This window comes from Haliotis asinina, chromosome 16, assembly GCF_037392515.1.
Source record: "Haliotis asinina isolate JCU_RB_2024 chromosome 16, JCU_Hal_asi_v2, whole genome shotgun sequence".
NCBI lineage: Eukaryota > Metazoa > Mollusca > Gastropoda > Lepetellida > Haliotidae > Haliotis > Haliotis asinina.
In genome coordinates, this window is record NC_090295.1 from 48,659,895 (window position 1) to 48,678,367 (window position 18,473).

General features: G+C 41.7%; 1 protein-coding gene across 2 annotated transcripts in view; it reads left to right on the plus strand.

The window, feature by feature from the left end:
• LOC137268232 (G-protein coupled receptor dmsr-1-like) overlaps positions 1-18,473 on the plus strand; it is a 159,839-nt gene that overhangs the window by 104,689 nt on the left and 36,677 nt on the right. The window contains exon 1 of one of the 2 annotated variants that reach the window (XM_067802771.1): positions 1,446-1,531. The exons of the other annotated variant lie outside the window; for it this stretch is intronic. The gene's annotated coding sequence lies outside the window, so the exon portion shown is untranslated. Of the gene's footprint in view, positions 1-1,445; positions 1,532-18,473 lie in introns of those variants that run through there. 2 annotated transcript variants of the gene reach the window in all.

An 18,473-nucleotide genomic window follows, 5' to 3' on the forward strand; every position in this document is an offset into this window, starting at 1 on the left:
TCCAAAGATATTTACAATCACTTACTACATCACAAGAAATTATTAGAAACGGGGAAAGACTGAAGGATAAGAGAGGGAAATGTTGCAATACAAAAGGTGTATAGAGAGAAGACTTCTAGAATCGTTTAGATTTGCAAATGTATTGATGTACATTTCTTAATTAAATTCCATTTTTATGATTTGTCAGATCTGTAGTGCCGTTTAAAATAACAGGTAATGTAATGATGTAATGTAATGTACGTATACTTACAAGAGGGAGGGGCGTGGGGTGGGTTGCTGGGGGATGGGTGGTGGTTGGAGAACGAGTAAGAGGAAAGAGAAGGAGAGAGACAAAGACAGAGAAAATAGTGTTTTCATTCCTATTTTCCCCTTTATCCCATTGCTTTTCGAGGAACATTGCCAGGAACATTGTAAACATTTATACTTTGCAAATACTTGTGTAGGAAACGTACTGCGTTCTTATGATTCCGAGCATTTCCTTTCACCTTCTCAGGGTTATGTTTCATGCAATACTCATAAAGGCGGAGTTTCCGGTCGAGCGGCTTCTACTAATTACAGCCAGGGAGTAATCTTAGAATTACAGGCCAATTCAGCTATTTAACAGCGGTATGCTGTATCAACGAAACAGTCTTCCCAATATAAGAGGCTGCTTTTTCGTTGAATTCAATTAAATGGTTCAAATAATTCTATGTGTATATGTACCGATCTCACACTTTTTCTGAACCACTGGGAGCAAAAACGACTGAAAACTGGCATTAACATCAAAAGGTTAGAGGACCAAATTGGGAACAAATTACAAAAGTTAGGTCCACAACAAAACTATGAAACAACTATGAAAGCATACTACCACGAAACGGCGAGCTTTGGCTTACTTTCATGTTTTAAACACTATCACATATTGGCGTCACTGGTATTTGACGGCAGGTTATGTATCTGACCAAAGGTCCTTGGCGTCAGTAGATCTTTGGCACTTGCATTACGATGTGTGAATGAGTCAATAAATCTTTAAATCTATGGATTATTAATCAGAGCGTGTCGCGCCTTTAGTCCAGCTCCTGGTTGGTGGCATCTTCATCAACTGACCGCCATGATCAGTTCCGAGTGAACTCACATGAAAAGCCTCTGCTTTACAACCAAGTATATCATGGTCAATCCCGAAATCTCCCTCAAAAGCATACGGCATAACGCCAGAGTATTAACAATAATCACGAACAAGTTGATGCCTACACCGGCGCTGACCACTTGGGGGGAGGGGACACATACGCCCCCGTTCGATACAACTTACAAACTACTCCTGTGTTCAACGCATCCTTTCAATATGGGTCCGCGCTTGGAGGTTAATATCGATTACTTCCCTTGTATGGGCGATGTCACGTGACTTTGATCGCTTGATGGAGCCGATTCGTGTGTGGAGTGAGTGATCAGTTATAGGCAAGCTAGTTCGCGGATATAAAGGATTTCGTTTTGTGTACAACAGTGGAAGCCCCATTGGAACATGGTGCCGAGGCACTGGTAGAGGTAATCTGGAAAGGTAGGGATACCATGTTTTGATTATTTCATTTGAAAAATTATGAGTTTGGATGTAGAAATAAAACTTTATCACTGTTTGCAGGATTTAGATTAGGAAAGTAAATTTCTTGCAACAGGTATGTATTGTTATTTTATAGTTTTCTGTTAACTGCTCGTTCACATGGGCCTTTGGGGATACATTAGGAAAGAAAGGATACACTTGAGGTACGACTTGAGAGTCGGTGACATCTTTTGTCCGCATATGTTTCACGGTGTCGTCTGAAGGAGTCATAGCATGCTGATTTCTGAATGAGTTGTGCTTTAACTTCACTTGGTCTGAGTTGCTCCAGACAGAAACCGTTTTTCCAAAAGCATTCTAGAAGACTGTGACGTCTTTGTCTGCAGTGAATACATTTGTCAGGAGCATTGCTTTTCGAATCCAGATCATAACCCTACCTGTGTTTAATACACTTATGATTTAAATGTTTTAGACCCCAATGTTCAATGTTAAAATAGGCCGAATCTTCGGTGTCCCAATGGAACCAATGTTCTTAGGTTAGATTCAATAGCGCGTCATTACCCTTCCCATCGACTCACTTCTTTCATTGGAATATTTGTTTATTGTTCTTATTTGGTCGACAAATCATTTACCAACACAAAGAGAATATTCACAATCTTATCAAGGAATTCCTAAACAAAGGGAGAAGAATCATAATTCAATAAGGCAATTTGATAAAATACCTTCACGTATAAAGCCACTTTCCAACACATTTCTCTATCGTCAGTTGCTTCATGTGAATCGTCCGTAAACTGTGAAGACAGTGGTGAGACAATAAGCATCTGTTTGTGGTCAAGTGAATCGTCCGTAAACTGTGGAGACAGTGGTGAGACAATAAGCGTCTGTTTGTGGTCATGTGAATCGTCCGTAAACTGTGGAGACAGTGGTGAGACAATAAGCGTCTGTTTGTGGTCATGTGAATCGTCCGTAAACTGTGAAGACAGTGGTGAGACAATAAGCGTCTGTTTGTGGTCAAGTGAATCGTCCGTAAACTGTGGAGACAGTGGTGAGACAATAAGCGTCTGTTTGTGGTCATGTAGCGGCCCAGACCGAGAGCTAAGATCGTCGTTATAACAATATCTATATTGTCTGGATTTATCAGGATGCTGTGTGTGCTTGCCAATTAGTCAAAGGGGAAACTCGAGGGTATTTGTTATTCATTCGATACTGATTGTGACCAAGATAGAGGGTTCATTACGACAACATGTCATGTTACTTGTTCAGACACCAGTGCCCGGTGAATTTTGTAAGACTTGCATTGGGTTAAGACCATACGTTGATTCCCAAGACAAACTACTCTCCACAGCAATAGTGCTACATCTCCTGTATATAAGTCATTTATAAGGAGTCTTTATTGTAAAATATGATATGGATCATTTTTTATATCTGATAAAAGAACAGGCTTATGCAAATGGTGTGCGATAAACTGATTATTCCATATATATGAAGCTTTTATGTCACAAATTGATAATTGTTTTACATATATTTAGGGCATTCGCTCTGTGATCGATGCAACATAATACATATTAGTACATCTGAGTTTAGATCTTCTATTGCTTCAATAAATTAGCACATAAGCTATAGAGTGTTGGCTTTAACTAATAAATCATCTTCTCATATTACTCCATGGCCATAGACTGTGTTACGCTATAGGTATTTAATATGGACACAATAAGGGTGTTTAGGGCTGGTCTTCCTAGAACCACTCATTGTAACTCATACGTGCAGTTTATTATTCTTCTATTTGGAGACGCTGCGCTTCTGGAAGTTTCTCATTTAGGTGAAGTATATTATTATATAGATCATAAAGACGGACTTTACGACGATTCGACGGCATCATATCACGAGAATGATGTAGTCTATTCACTTAATATTCAAGTGAGTATATTAATATATAATGAAGTGAGTCAGGGATGTTTGTCCATTCAGCTTCATGATGTCACTACAGATTGCCTTTAGGTGCCTTTGCTCTTTACTGATGACGCAAACAATATGGACCAGCCAAGCAACCGTGACATGTTGACATTTACCTTTCTTTTCGTTTAAGGAAGGAAGCTTGCTAACATTGACAATACTCGGAACTGGAGGAAATACCACATTAACTGAGGTTCGTGTTGATAACAGCTTAATTAATAACTGTTGAGTTGACTCTCTTGAAGTTGGTGACTAAATAGGAACGAGTGAACTTAATCGCAGATGAGGATGTTTCTATGATATGCTTCAGTGAAGCGGATATGGTCCTCGGGTAAGTTTCCCACGGTCATTATACACATCTGTTCACTTTGATATTATCAATGTTTTTCAATACTGGATAAGCTGAAATGAAATAGTTAGTATCCATGTGCAGAATATCCAACAGGGATGACTAGAGCAACTTATATTTTAAACGGGCATGCATATTTCACTTAATATATAGTACGGATTTATTCGTATATTTCATGCTGATTCAACCATGTTACTAGAATTGTAGGTAAAACAAGATAATTTGAGACTGATTTTAAGCAACGTGTATATGTCCGTCATTTCCTACTGATATTCGTAAAGGCTAGAGTGTTTGGAGGGTCCAACTATGCTCTGGAAACGGTGAACACTACCAACGAGTTAGAGGAAGAGGACTTGGCCATGGCGGCCCCTTTATTGAACAAACAATATTTACTCGTCGTCAATCAACTAAATTTATTTTTTATGGCACGGCTATCTGATGTTATTTATCGCAGGAACAGTACATTACTGTTGAGGCAGATCAATAACCATATGTCGGCTCTCATAACAAGCCACAATCTTGCTACCTTATCTGCAGAAAATATTCAACGACCCAAAACTCTGTTGAAATATAAGAAACTGAAAACAAAACCTTATCGATTTTGCTACGGGTTCAGTTTGTCATATTTGTTTGATAATATTGTCTGGTAATACCAGCACTTAAGAACTGGTCGCTGCGTTCATTTAGAAGACGCTACAGGCTGATAAAGCACGAGGTGCCATGGTTCCTGACAATATCATTGTCCGAATACACTGGCTGTCACACTCTCCATCTGCTTAGTCTCGTTTATGGAGACACAAATTTGACGACCATGTTGGAGATGTTGCAATCTGAATGTAGTTAAAGTAGTCCCAGACGGAGCAGAGAGCGTCTACATTGAACCTTAGCGACAGCAGAGTGCAGCTTTCGATGTCACAACAACCAATATTGCCGTCATATTGAGTACACGAACAACTTAACAGTATTCATAAGGTTACTGTTTCTTTATATTTTCTTTCGTCAGTGCGCCTGGTGTGGGGGTAAAAGGTGGTGCTCATGTTCCGAATGAGCGTTGTATTTTGTCTAGAGATTTACATTTTGTTTAACATATCGTTTATATCTCATCACAAGAACAACATTTTTCAGGTAGATATAGTCCTTCCTCATTGAGACAGACCACACATACGGTATGTTATGCATACCATATACTCTGGGAGTGCGGCTTCGAATCCTGGAATTTCTAAATGGCATTATTTAATCATACAGTTTAACCTAGCGAGTAGCGAGGCTTGTGAGGAGTGCTTGGTTGTTGGGGGCGGATGGGGTGCGAGAATTTGATGAGACTTCGGCACCTCACCTGTACCGGGTCGGTCCAGTTAGTGCATCCACAGGTGTTGTCGAGCAGGTGAAAAAAGACCTAATTAGTGGGTTTCAGGCATCTATAGCAGACACTGGAAGGTGACTATAGGGAGTATTCTGATGACATGATCTGCTCATTGAAGGCGTTTGTGATTATTAGGTTGCATGGTGTCATGTTGGTCGCGCGTGTTATCCTCGGTACTAATCACACCTCGTCAGCGTTGTGTTTGTAACTAGCTCCCGTGGCCGTCAATTGTGAGTCAAATAAAGCTGATAATGAAGTACTGCTTATAAAACCACATTGGAATACAATAATGTATACCCGATGCAAAAGAAAGAAAATGTTCTCATCATTTTTTTAAAAAAAAAAACCCAACTCTATCGTGACATACAGGATGTGATGAAGAACGGGGTGTGTTTTCGTGGCTTGGCTCAAAATGTCACAAACATCTTGTGGCGAAGCAGTGCAAAAATGCACCGCCTATTAAGTAAATACATAAATAAATGCATAAATAAGTAACATTACAATAAACAAAGTAACAAAAAAGAAAGGAAGAAAATAAAAACTGAATTCACATATATAAAGGTGCACAAAATAATAAGACATGGATGTCTGAGAGAGGCATGTTTCAAGGTGAACTTGTCATAACTCACGTTATTTTACTGTTGTGCAGTGTTGTAGTTAGTTCTAGTAAAAACCAATGCATTCCAGATATCAATATTTGATGTAACCAGACAATGATTTTTCACAACGTGCCTGGTCGCTTCTATCCACAGTATAATCTTGACGTACTAATATAGTGTTATTGTTGTGAATTCGCACAAGATTTAATCAATACATTTTTGTGATCTTATTATCAAGTCGTGTCTTCGCAAACTGCCACCAAAGTTTGTAAACATACAAAGCTTAGGTTGAATGTTTGCTATCAATCGTGAGCACACATAATTAGATCAAAGAAAGCAGCTCTCACACTGCCGTGATGTGTTTATCAATTCCTTTTAACGGTTGTGGCAAAATATACCTGAGAAAAAAAGCGTAGAGCACGTATTGTTTTTAAAGGAAATGTAAACGGCATTGTGCATAAAAAGCTGTTCTGTGTTAACCTTGGAAAATTATTAAAAACATCCATTATCTATAGTCTCCGTGAGTCTTTTCCAGTCACGCTTGCTGCAGCGTAGGGGGATAGCGTATAAAAACAGTGAATGTTGGTTTTGAGTATGGATTTGTATTCATTATTCAAACTGCCTTGATAAACCGTGACATATGAGACAGTTTCGATTTTCGTTTCTTTGTAAAGTTAATGGGTTTGCTCAAAATGCTGAAGTGCGTTTCGGTTGAAAGCATATGACTGTAAGTGAGATATTTCGGAAAACACTTTTGGTGTCATACAGTGACCAGGCACCCTATCATTGAATGACCGTTTGTTCTGGAGACCAGTAACACTGGGAAAAGGGACCGTTACATATATAAATATTTTTACATCCGTTTTTTTCACACAGCGGAAACATTTACAGCTAGACTTTTAATCCGTATTGGGGGGGAGGGGGGAGGGTGGGGGGGGGGGGGGGGGGGGGGGCGCTCGAACATTTGGGAAAGCCTTGCAATAAATGCAGATGCAGACGTCCGATCACTTTTCTTGCCCTCCCCTAAAAGTGAAGTGACATTTATAAATGCATTAAAGCTCTGCTCTATCGTCAGTCTGATAAGTCGGGACATGTGTCCACGGTGCGTTGAAACTTTCAATAGGCAATATCTCGTAAAGTATTCAAGACTGACAATATTCATGGATACTGTTTCCCCTGCCTTGGCAGTTTCAATAGCGCTCGCCCTGGAACCAGACTCTTATAGCGCTTGACTTCCACAGTTGAATCCGACAGCTTCACTTCAAAAGCACCTATCGATGCTGCAATTGTAATATACTGGCCAACTTCATGCTAGACAGAACATTGGACTTTCTATTTGCCCCATCTGACTTTATTTTCCGCCGTCTTCGACGTCGCGATGAGTGATATGAGTTAAGCAGTGTCTGCAGATCGCCACATGCTCTCAAGTGTACACAGCGCCAAATATACGACCATGGACGAATCAGGTACGATGAAGATTTTCCGTAATGAAATAATAAACGAGAGGTCCATGCGGAGAGACGGGCAATATCACCAACACTTGGCGCCTTAATTGCGTTGCGGGTACAAGCTGAGAAACGATAGAGTGGAGAGCGACATTGAGACCTTTTGGTGCAACAATCTCCCATCGATTAGCATCGAGGAGAAATTGTTCGCGGAACAAGAAAGTAAGTATGGTTTCTTTCAATGCCGTTATTCCAGACATGGTTAATAATTTTTTGAAACGTCAATTCTCAACTATCTTGGGTTTGATGTAGAACTCTCGTAGAGCTTAAAATACGTTTGACACATTCAGGAAACATAACGTTGCCGTATTTAGAACACGAGAGTGTCAGTAGCACATTCTCAGTGTGAGTCTTGCTTCACATTTCCTATTTTGGAAACAGCTCCATACACTGATGTTGGCACAGTTGGTATTGTTGGCAGGCAACTGTGTCATGTTCGTTGTAGAAGTAGCCGAGTAGTTGAAGGGATCGTTCGTTCGTTCGATTCAGTTGAATTCAGTTTCAGGTGTTCCCTTCCTTGATATTATCTGCAGTGGCTCAAAAATATACTCGTTCGACATGGTTGTTTACAATGAGTACAAATCGGTTATTTTTTTGGATTTGAATGGCCGACAGATTGTCCCGGCTAGTATTGAAGCCAGTATGAAGTCTTATGTTCCGACTGAGGCTGTGTTGAATCATGGGATGCCTCTGACATCAAACAATTTTTTCGATTTCTCAACTGTTTTTGTTCAGCAATGAAGGCATTATTGAACATGGCATGACTGATATTTACACTTCACCACGAAATGTATTTGTTGTAAGGGTATTGGAGTGAATTCAAACTTCAGAGTCGATAACTAACAGCCAATCTGTGTCGCAACTACATTGACAAGTACTTCAACAGGAACAGAAGACACGGGACATGGTATTATATCTGCCTCATTCCTGGATACGTTCTTCTGATATGTCAATGGCATACATGCTGTGGCTATAAGAAGTTAGATGTGGTATCTGGCTTGGTGAGTTAATATTTAACGCCACATCGGCAATATTGCAGCCATATCGTGACGAGAACATGTTTGGCATAGAAAATAAATATATGTATACTAGCATAAAAACCTGTCAACCAAGGACAGTAAAACAACTAGAATATCACAGTAAGAATTAAAACTAGCATGAAAGTAAAACCAATAGCACTATTTAGACAATATAAAACCAGGCTATAGATCGCCTGAAGGTAGATCACCACACAAGGGACCATGGGGACTTTTTCTATCTCTGTGGACCCTAGCTGGATTTACACCATCCTTTCATCCGCAGGCGATAGTAGGACATAGTATGCCAAACATTAGAAGAACTAAAATACTGCGTTTTATGTTAAAATCTGGCAAGTTTGAATCTACCTTTGAAGGTTTTGGGACTTACGTATCCTCTCGGGATGACAATTGTAAGTGAGTGAGTGAGTGAGTGAGTGAGTGAGTGAGTGAATGGTGATTCAAACGTTAGCTGTATATATTACGATGTTTGACTGCACATGTGTTTGGTTTGAAGTCCAAGTGACACCAATTTGCAACATCAGATTGTATTGATATTCCAGCAGCTGTGATTGTTTGTGTAATGTTCTATACAGACGGAATCAACTCCAGCAACAACCACAGCTGCCGTAACCACAGCTCCCCTGTGACATGGAAGTAACATTCAGAAATCCCTTCCATATGAACATTCCTGTCAATGTGCACTAATACAATACGGCCCTGCTGTAGACAGTAAATCTGTACACTAGTACATCAGTACACTATAACAACATACTCATGGGGTGGTGGGGTTAGGCTAGTGGGTAAAGCGTTGGCTTGTCACGCCGAAGACCCGGGTGAAGCCCATATCTGGTGTCCCCCACCGTGATATTGCTGGAATATAGCTAGAAGCGGCGTAACACCAAATTCACACACTCACTCAAAATACCCCATTCATTTGAACCTTCTCAATCTCATGTGCTTGACACTTCAGTACACTACAATGCGGACACATGATCCAAAACACTCCTCCGTATGAACAGTCTCATATGCTTGGCACGTCAATACAACGCAACGCAACGCAGACAGGTGATTCGAAATACCCCTTCCATGCGAACACTCTCAGTCTCATGTGCTTGACGCGTCAATGCAACGCAACGCAACGCAACGCAGACAGGTGATTCGAAATACCCCTTCCATGCGAACACTCTCAGTCTCATGTGCTTGACGCGTCAAGTGTTACTGTTGAAGCTCATGTTGAAGCTAATTCAAAATACATGTACCATATAAGATTACTGTGGAACACGATTAAATATTTTGTCCTGGCAGAAGAGTGACAGGCTCATACTCCTCGCAAATATAGACGGGCAGAGAAACAGACAGATGTTATTTATGGCCTTATTATGAATGAAGATTAAACAGGAAGAGCGGATTAAGTATTTGATTTAACTTGAACTTGTATTTAAACATGTTTTCACTGACGTTTCTGCAACCAACATCGCCCTCGTACAAAGTGCTTTACAGTAGGCTGGGGCAGGATTCAATATGATGCTTGTACGTGGAAATTTTCAGCTATTGCTTGACAAAGCAGACTGTAATAAAATAGTGATCGTGCCCATTGTTTAAGTTGAATGGTATTTACACGGCGACGATCATTTGTCCCATGTATGAGCGTGCACGTGTGTGTTTGATTTGCGCGAGCGGTAGTATTGGTTGTTCTGATTCAGATCCCTCACATGCTGCAGAAACACTACTGTAAGGCTGCTGACTCAGCCTTAAATGTGCTGACTGGGCATTATTCACGAATGTTAAGAAGAGCTCGAGTCACTCCTTTGTTGGTTGCATGACGTGATGTTTGATCGTGAACTTCGTCACGTTGGAAACTGTCTGTAACTGTCGTGCCGCTTATGAATATCAGTGTATCAAATTACGACATTCAAGCCAGCTTCATATGTGGAGAATGACGGTCCATCTTGTGTCAATCCCCATTGCTGAACGATTGACTTACTGCATAAACCTTGAGGATTCCAACATTCCATCAGTGGAATCTGCGCTTCATACACATATGCTCCTAGGTTTCTTAACTTTTGTAGAAAGTCATTTGTAGAAAATACTTTTAAAACTTTGTAACTTGAAGTTTATGGTCTTGAATTCTATTCCAAAGATTCTGTTTGGTGGTTTGTCAGCACCCAAAGCGTTCTCGTGGGTGAATGTCTTGTATCAAGGCTGGTTTGATTTAACAAGTAGCTCACCCGTTCTGAAATATCTGGAATATCGTTGAAAGCAGAGTTACAACTCCCTGTTTACTTGCGGCTTCAAAAGCGTGTCAGTAATGTACACATGCACAACTGAGTAAACAAACTGTACAACAGTTGCGTCGAGGAGGACCTGCTGCTGATTAGACGTGTTGGGACTATGGCTCCGTTAACCACAGAAACTGTAGCGCAACGGCTGTCGTACCTCCTACACTGTAACATCGACTTACGCGAGTCGTAGCGCTATGTTAGCTGTGGAAAACGAGGCATTTGTCCCAACACATGTTTAAATGAATCAAAACATAATACAAATATCCGTAGGAGGGACATTGATGTCAGTATACCGTTTAGGACCGTGGTACATTAGACACGTCACACATGTGACCTTTATGATGCTCCGGACTTTGGTGTAGTCTTGTGGTCAAAGCGTTCTCTCTCGAGGACGCGATTTGGATTCCCCACATAGGTACAATGTGTGAAGCCCGTTTCTTATACCCCCCGTCGTGGTATTGCTGGGATATTGCTAACAGCAGCGTTTAGTATCACTCACCGATGATGCCCATGGTGAGCTGTCTGTCACACGTAACAGGTTCAAACAAGAGATACAGACGTGCACGGAGCTACACAGAACTCATCACTCGCTCACACTGACTTGTCTTTCACGTCATTTAAAGGAAATATTCATACCGGTATACGACTGAATTTATTTCATTGAATTTAAGTCACTACTCTCTCATACAGATTAACTTGGTGTACATGGCATGGCCTGTACAGAGATACGTGTGACATAGATACAACAGATATGACCATACTTGTGCACGGGGTCACCCCAAAACGTTTATCATTCACACTGTTGTCGATCACGCGTGACTCGAACAGCATAGAGAGATATTGGTACTTGTACATGTTGTTGCATAACACAACCAATAGGAATGTATTCATATATCTATGCAGCATTATCCCAATCTAATCACTGCCGGCTGATGATGAGAATCTTATCACGGTTCGCCCACGGTTGCGAGGGCTTGGTTGAAGGTTGCGTCACCTAGCGCATCAGGTTCTGGTGGTCTGATGGTTCTGAGTTCGAATCGAGAAGTTTTAATATTATCCATGTTTTAGCATCATTCAAGGCCCACGTGCGCCTACACTGTGTCGTTGGATTACACTTATACATGTATCATCTATGTATTTCCTCAGACGGTAAGGTCATTTTCACCGACCCATACTTCTTGGCAGCGTTCAACCCACATGACTCTCGAAAACAATCGTCACGTGAAATTGAATGTTGAAACTATCGTCGCGTCTAAACCATTAAAATTAAATATTCATAATTACATATAGTTCCCGTCAACGCAATCAACAGTGAAACTTTCATAGTTACATACTGTTTACGTCAGCACTAAGACATTCATACTGGCAAATAGTGCAAGGTCAGCAGAATGCCACTTATACAACAGTATAATATCAACAAATAGACTCTTTCCCACGAGCACTTGTGAAGGTTAACAAATCAGTACTATTTCGTTACATGCGTAACCTTTCAAGTATACAGAAACGTGTAGATCAGGGTTAGAATTGATTTTCACTTACCCATGCTTGTCGTAAGAGGCGTCGAATGGGATCGTGTGGTCACATCTATACCATTGCTGTTGATCACTGGATTGTCGGGTCCAGACTCGATTACGTACCGCCGCCATATGGCTTGCCAGTCAGGTCAGTCAATCTCTGTCCCTCTGTGGCTATGGTATGGTTGGTTGGATGTTGCATAGGCTACTGAAGTCTCTCACCCGAATCCAAAGTCTTTGCTGTATAACACAAGATATATTGATCGGTATTACAGTTTTATCACACACCTATACTTATACACTTGTAACTGATACGGACATAGTCATTCTGCTCTTCTGACAAAACCATTAATTCTGCGTGTATTTTCACCATTAACCTGTAACTTCAGCTGAACGTTAGGCGAGCAGCGTTACATTTCAACCTTACTAACTCACTGATTCACTCATGAACTGGTTAACTTACCCAGGGAATAACACATGAGTCAATGAGCTCAGTTTTAGGCCGCTTTTAGCAATATTCTAGCTTCCCACATTGTCCCCATGTGGAGAATCGAACCTGGGACTTCAGCGTGACGAGCGATCGCATTAACCAAGAGACTTCACGGCCGCCCGTACAGCACATGAGAAGAAATAAGAGATTAAATAAAGTTTGGCATAATGTCAGAAATAATGCGTCTAGCTAGGAATGTCTTAATAATTGTCGTGCAAATAATCATTGCGTCTTCTGGGTACCGTAATTTTGTTAGCATGTGCATAATGAATAATCACAAACAAATCATATCAGTTGTCACGCAACAAACGCCATTCGATGACACAGTGTCAGAGCATCTGTCCCTTCACATCAGGGGAACATTTGTTGTATGACACCGTGCCCGCGCAGTGGCCATATTGATCTATTCGTGTTAAAAGATCGGATTATGAAACTTTCACATCTTCACAAAAAAGCAACTAGCGATACATTTCCGAAGTAGCAAGCGAGTTGGAGGTTCCTTTACGGAGACCTCTGTGTTTGATGTGGACAGTGTTCTCATGGTCGTCACATGAGACCACAGCTAATGGAAACCCTGGCCGTTGGCAGTAATGTCATCCGCGTTATAACTTGTCGGCTGTTTTCCCCGCTGCTTTGAATGTTCTTTCATCTGAGCGTCAAGGCCGAATAAGCGTGCTGCTTTTTCTGTAATTCCCTCTCCCGTATTTAGTTGATTAGCACACACAGAGCCGCTTGCACTTCCTTACCCCACTCGTCATTAGCTCGTCAATAGCTACGTTTATTTTCGTAACATGTAAAATCTGACACGTTGAATTCCTTCTTGAAAGCAATTCATATATTCATTACAATATTTCTTTCTGGTTGCTTGTCAGGCGTAAAAGCGGAGAGGGCACCCAGAAGAAGTCTGTAATCCTGCAAAAACTCAACAGACGAATTTTGTTAGGATTACACTGAGTGGGTGCAACCAATTCATACATGCAATACAGGCATACCTGCCACTAAAAACGTCTATTTGGGAAATGTAAATATTGGACTTCTAGACGTTCCGCTGCCAAGTACACTTAATTTGTGACTTTGTTTGGCGGTTGTATAGTTCGACAATGTAACTGATATTTTAGCGTTTTATTAATGGATAATGTTCTCCGTGCCGTATGCCATATTAACAGAGTGTAGCGTTGAATTAGGGGTACTATTTTCCATGCAACATATTGAGATGACATATTTATGTGTAGTTTCCTGTACATGTACATTTATACATAATGACATAACACATGAAAGTATCCTGGGATAGCCCAGTGGTTAAAGTGTTCACTCGTCACTCGCCCTTGCGCGACCTTCAGTGTGGGAGGCCTATCTCCTCCGTCTCCTGTTGTGATATTGTTGGAATACTGCTAAGGCGGCGTTAAACCCGCCTCACTCACTCACTCAATATAACAAAAGTGAATGTTTCTATAAATCATTGGCATTTCCTAACATGTGATTAACTAACCTAATATTATCATAACTGAAAGTTTCAAAACGCGTAATTTCATCTTTTTATGTCACACGCAAACTGTTTATATATGCTTGTATGTATTTTAAATAATAACAAAGCAGACGACCGCAAATAATACATGAAAGGTAATTCATCAAGTGTCGGCATAGTTACGTTGCATCTGAATTTTAGGTCACGATGTTTGAGATAAATTACACACGTTCCAGAATTAACAGAAAGATGATTGGATGGTGTGTCTTTGTGCATGCTGAAACCATAATTGTCCAGTTCTCGGAGGCCAAATCCGGCCTTGTTCCGTCAGAACTCGAGTTTCTTCTAATTTGGGAACTGTCGGGATCGTCACTGTATTGAGTTTTCAAGTTGACCTTTCAGTTGCCGTAGCAACTGCAAAACTATCTTACAATCCATTTGACTAAATATTTCCTTTCCACGAATATGTTCTTCCACTCGCGTTAACTGACTGACTGGTACTGATTCCCAATTTTCTCTGACTGACTGGTACCGATTCCCAGTTTTCTCTGACTGACTGGTACCGATTCCCAGTTTTCTCTGGCTGACTGGTACTGATTCCCAGTTTTCTCTGGCTGACTGGTACCGATTCCCAGTTTTCTCTGACTGACTGGTACTGATTCCCAGTTTTCTCTGACTGACTGGTACTGATTCCCAGTTTTCTCTGGCTGACAGGTACCGATTCCAAGTTTTCTCTGGCTGACTGGTACTGATTCCCAGTTTTCTCTGGCTGACTGGTACTGATTCCCACTTTTCTCTGACTGACTGGTACTGATTCCCAGTTTTCTCTGACTGACTGGTACCGATTCCCAGTTTTCTCTGGCTGACTGGTACTGATTCCCAGTTTTCTCTGGCTGACTGGTACCGATTCCCAGTTTTCTCTGACTGACTGGTACTGATTCCCAGTTTTCTCTGACTGACTGGTACTGATTCCCAGTTTTCTCTGACTGACTGGTACTGATTCCCAGTTTTCTCTGGCTGACAGGTACCGATTCCAAGTTTTCTCTGGCTGACTGGTACTGATTCCCAGTTTTCTCTGGCTGACTGGTACTGATTCCCACTTTTCTCTGACTGACTGGTACTGATTCCCAGTTTTCTCTGACTGACTGGTACCGATTCCCAGTTTTCTCTGGCTGACTGGTACTGATTCCCAGTTTTCTCTGGCTGACTGGTACTGATTCCCAGTTTTCTCTGACTGACTGGTATTGATTCCCAGTTTTCTCTGGCTGACTGGTACTGATTCCCAGTTTTCTCTGGCTGACTGGTACTGATTCCCAGTTTTCTCTGACTGACTGGTACTGATTCCCAGTTTTCTCTGACTGACTGGTACTGATTCCCAGTTTTCTCTGGCTGACTGGTACTGATTCCCAGTTTTCTCTGACTGACTGGTACTGATTCCCAGTTTTCTCTCATTATCTATCTTGATTAACACAATAACCAAAAGCGTGCGTATCAACGTTAGGACTTTGATATTTGAAGTCGACACACCATACCATACCTGACCAAATGTCTGTTGAATATTGAACCAGTTTTCCTTTTTATTTCGGATATTTACTATGAGAGTTTCCGGAACTAGGACGCTGAGGGCCACTTACTTAGCGCTGCTGTGACCACGTACCGCGATGATACACGAACTAATAGTTCAGTTACACTTGGCGGACAAAAGAAAGATACACATCGTTATGGTTGATGGTGACTTAAACTTACACACACTTATGCCACCGAGAGGCAGTTCTCAGGGGTTTGCCCCTATGGTGAAACCCATGGGCCCAGATAATATGCTAACTAAACTAGACAACTAGAAACTAGTCGGACCGAGATTTGAACCATCGATCACACGTTTCTGGCTTCAGTTGCCACTGTGACTCCGCGTAATACCTTCGTAACTATTGCTGTACATATTCATCTATACAAAACGTTCACTTCACTCATGAACTGGTCTTGAGTGCTGACGGCCTGGCTAGCTATTCTCGAAAGGTTCGTAGCCCTACGTACTTCTTAAGCCCATTCTTATCACACTGCTACACAAGTTAAGAATTCTTATGGCTACAAAAGTTTCGAGTATACGGACCTAAATATGAGCTGGCCTAACGATGTTTCATTAAAAACAAAACGATGTAATCCAAAATGCTCTTAATACACAATATCAACGTGCGTGTTTTGCGAGAGTAAACCTTGATCCGTCCAAACAACTTCGGTGCTCTGCGCCCCTACCCTCTTGAACTGTTTTAACAAGATGCATACTGCCCAACACACAAGCATCACCCTAACTGACATACAGACTCTGATGTTAATTATTTATGCTCCGGGTCCTTGTGTACCAAACTTCAGAGAACCTGATCGGATATTCATGGTGTCAACGCGGTAGCTCAGATATGGCTTGAAAGGTTAATTTGATTGTAATGATGTAATGCACCTCCATTTGTGGTTGAACTGTAAAGCCTACACGAAGCCGGATATCTCGATTAACGGATCAAAGGTTTCTTTATCGATTGCACTGGACCTGAGAGAGACTTGAGAGAGACTGGAGAGAGACGTGAGAGAGACTTGAGAGAGATGTGATAGAAACGTGAGAGAGACTTGAGAGAGACTTGAGAGAGACTTGAGAGAGACGTGATAGAAACTTGAGTGAGACGTGAGACTTATGAGATACGTGATAGAAACTTGAGAGAGACGTGAGATGGACTTGAGAGATACTTGAGAGAGTCGTGAGAGAGGTGTTAGGGGTCGGGTTGTACTAGGAAAGCCTGCACCGAGTTTTCGCACTTGTAGCTTTGGTAATGGTTAACCAAAGTCCAGGAACGCAAATATTAAGGTTCTCATTAGGCCACCTTCAACAGTGTCAGAGAAAGGACTTGATACTACACTTACACGTTACACTGGGAGTTCCGCGCGGGGATAAATACGGACGCTCCGAACCCTGCTTGGCGGATGATAGGGTTAGTTTGGTGGTAGAATATGTGGGATGACTTGGACACCAAGTGCATTTGAGGACATCAGGTGTATGAGAGGAGGAATGGGGAAAATCTACTAGGAGGATGAGTAAGACTTGACCAGTATCACTCGTATAGGTTGTAAAGCTGGTACATCGCGCAGACATTACCTGTACATGTAGCCAAGTCATGGTACACCTGTACATGTAGCCAAGTCATGGTACACCTGTACATATAGCCAAGTCATGGTACACCTGTACATATAGCCAAGTCATGGTACACCTGTACATGTAGCCAAGTCATGGTACACCTGTACATATAGCCAAGTCATGGTACACCTGTACATATAGCCAAGTCATGGTACACCTGTACATGTAGCCAAGTCATGGTACACCTGTACATGTAGCCAAGTCATGGTACACCTGTACATGTAGCCAAGTCATGGTACGTCTGTACATGTAGCCAAGTCATGGTACACCTGTACATATAGCCAAGTCATGGTACACCTGTACATGTAGCCAAGTCATGGTACACCTGTACATGTAGCCAAGTCACGGTACACCTGTACATGTAGCCAAGTCATGGTACACCTGTACATGTAGCCAAGTCATGGTACACCTGTACATGTAGCCAAGTCATGGTACGCCTGTACATGTAGCCAAGTCATGGTACACCTGTACATGTAGCCAAGTCATGGTACACCTGTACATGTAGCCAAGTCATGGTACACCTGTACATATAGCCAAGTCATGGTACGCCTGTACATGTAGCCAAGTCATGGTACGCCTGTACATGTAGCCAAGTCATGGTACACCTGTACATGTAGCCAAGTCATGGTACACCTGTACATGTAGCCAAGTCATGGTACACCTGTACATGTAGCCAACTCATGGTACACCTGTACATATAGCCAAGTCATGGTACACCTGTACATGTAGCCAAGTCATGGTACGCCTGTACATGTAGCCAAGTCATGGTACAGCTGTACATATAGCCAAGTCATGGTACACCTGTACATGTAGCCAAGTCATGGCACACCTGTACATATAGCCAAGTCATGGTACGCCTGTACATGTAGCCAAGTCATGGTACGCCTGTACATGTAGCCAAGTCATGGTACGCCTGTACATGTAGCCAAGTCATGGTACGCCTGTACATGTAGCCAAGTCATGGTACACCTGTACATGTAGCCAAGTCATGGTACACCTGTACATGTAGCCAAGTCATGGTACGCCTGTACATGTAGCCAAGTCATGGTACGCCTGTACATGTAGCCAAGTCATGGTACGCCTGTACATGTAGCCAAGTCATGGTACACCTGTACATGTAGCCAAGTCATGGTACACCTGTACATGTAGCCAAGTCATGGTACACCTGTACATGTAGCCAAGTCATGGTACGCCTGTACAAATAGCCAAGTCATGGTACACCTGT